Genomic DNA, 2,794 nt, shown 5'->3' on the forward strand with positions numbered 1-2,794 from the left:
TCGGTGATGACTAGAGTGCCCTTGATAGGTGTGGAGGAAGAACCTTCTCCAAATTTCTCTGATAATGCCTTGATCATTTTTGTTGCTTTTCTTGTAGCTTTTGGTACTACAATGCTCATCTTTACTTTCTCTTTCACTTCTTCATATGTTCCACATCTCAGCTCAGTAGCATGCCTTGGTAATGTAAGAAAAGAATCTATCTGCTATTATGTGATGTTAAAGTCAATCTCATAACCCATAGGTGACAAAGATTGAGTTCTTGGTTCCACAGCATTCACATAACAGTAGTCAGTGTCTACTTCAAAACATATGTCATCCTTATATTTTTCCACTAGCTGGGGTGGAATTCTATACCTGTTATGCATCTTCTCTTGAAACTTGCTAAAATAATCATCCATAATATCATTGAAGTTGTCACCTAGACATTTGATGAAGTCACTGATTTGATGGGTGATTAGTCAGTGTAGCTCCCAAACTACTTTACCGACAGCTGGAAAGAATTTTTCAAAATAGTAAAACATGCATACTAACAGTGATCCAAACTTCAATGTATTGGTCGATTTGTTCTTCTTTGGCTTCCTTATGGTGTTTAGATTTTCAAACAGGTTTTTCAGCAATACTTCACAAAGATCAATTTGCATTCCCTTTTTCACAATTTTGTATGCTAAGTCTACTGCTGCACAGGGTACATTGTTTTCCCTTGCTGATTGGAAGAAACAATAACCTATTAGTCTAATAGAAAACTTTAGCTCTGCATCAGTTACATTGTTCAATTTCAATCCTCTGCAATCAGATTCCACTCCGGTTAGAGTGCTCAATTCCTTTTGTGATATCATCTTCTGAGCTCGGGCGTGATCATAAATAGGGTAACCGGTAATCAGATGAATGATTTCCTTTGTGATTTTGAATGGTTTCTCTTCTAACCACATGAAATCATCATGAACTCTACTCAAAACAAACTTGACCCACTAGGGTTTGAAGACACAGGGATAGGTTAGGGCTTCAGTCAATCCCTTGATCTTAATGTGCTCATACTTGCTATCCAATATCCCATCGGTACACAGTTCATCATAGGTGTCTTTGATTTCAACATGACCTAGTTCTTCAACGCGACATTTGGTGAAGAATCTGACATCCTCAACTAGTAAAACTCTATCCAGAATGAGTGAAAATGTAGTTTTGTCATCCAGTTCTGATGCTACTTTGGGAGTTAGAGAGTATTTCAGTGAGGGCTTTTCAACATTCTTAACAACAACGGGCTCTTGGATCTTAGGTGCCATTTGTAGATTTCAGACAAAAATTAACAAAAGATCCTTAGGGTTTGAAGACTTTCAAACGGCTGACGCTTTTCCTCTTAGCAAATATGAAACAAAAATTCTCAACTAACATGATCAATAGACCAGTTTAACAATGCATTGAGATTGATGTAAATACCTTGAATTTCGCTTTAGAGGAGGTTTGATTGCCTTGGATTCTCTTGTTCTGCTCTCTTGAAAACTTGGCAAGTGTAAAATGACCATGTAAGTGCATTAAGTACACAATATACCTTATCGGGCTCCGTGCAGGTTAGGTCAAAAACATTAAATGCACTCGGTTCCACTAAATTGATTTACTCTCCTTTTTGCGCTTTAACCAAGTAGTCAGATTTCCTTCATTTACCGACTAGACAAGCTTCCTATATTTACCGACTAGACAGGCTTCCTGTATAGTGCTCCAAGAGTCTTTGATAGAATTTCAAACTTACTAATACATCTTAACTATGCAGATTTTGAATTAAGTACATAATAAAATAGGAACTATTAAGATTTAACCTTGAGAGAATGCAGTCCCTTCATACCTTTACCGATTAATTTGGAATAGGTGCACCTAACTTGGTAGGTAAGGTTCTTTCTTCATTTGACACAATTTCCTTCTTTTTCCAAATCATTTGTAATTTGTCTTTTATTTCTTTAGTGTCTCCTCTAGTTTGATCTCTGTAATCTCCACCTAAGTGTCCAACTTTGTGACAATGAAAACATGCCATACTAGGATTTCTCCATGATCTTCGGTTGTTCATTCCAAACCTTATAAAGAAGTTGGCACTTATATGTCCATATCTTCCACAACATTCACACCATATTCTTGTATTATAATCCCATGGTACTATAGCATATTGTCGGTTAAGATCTCTGTGAGTTCGGTAGCTTCCAGTATTTGCTCAGTGTACAGACCACATATAGTTCTTTTGCTTAAACCAACACTTCTCAGTACTATGTCCATATCTATTATAGTTTTTACAAAACCCCTTGAATTTTGCCTTCTCATGATTATTAACAGACTTTGTCCTACACTGGTTAAATGTGTGACCATATTTATTGGAATTGTGACAATAACCATTGGACTTAGTAACATTTGGTTGCTTACCTTTTCTGATTTGGCACATGTTGGCAGTATGACCTTGTTTTCCACAGTAGTTGCAAATAGGCTTCTTTCCTTTGATGATCTTCTTGTTTCTAGCTTACTTTGATGATTCTCCTCTCTTTGTAGTGTAGATTCCCTTCTCGGTAGAGTCTTTTCCTTTGTAACTGAGTCCTGCATCTTTGTTGGGTCTTCTTGTATTCAGTTGCTCATCCAACATCTTTGATGCTTCATAATTCTTCTTCAATGTTTCTTTGGATTTCTTCTCTATTTCAAGTTCATCGGTCAATCTTGATACTTCAAGTTTCAATGCTTGATTCTCATCATCTTTTAGATTTGCTTCATGATGTGCATAACCTAGTTGATCTGACATATTTTGTTGAATCCCAGTCAACCT

The sequence above is a fragment of the Cryptomeria japonica genome, chromosome 11 (assembly GCF_030272615.1).
Source record: "Cryptomeria japonica chromosome 11, Sugi_1.0, whole genome shotgun sequence".
NCBI classification, from domain to species: domain Eukaryota; kingdom Viridiplantae; phylum Streptophyta; class Pinopsida; order Cupressales; family Cupressaceae; genus Cryptomeria; species Cryptomeria japonica.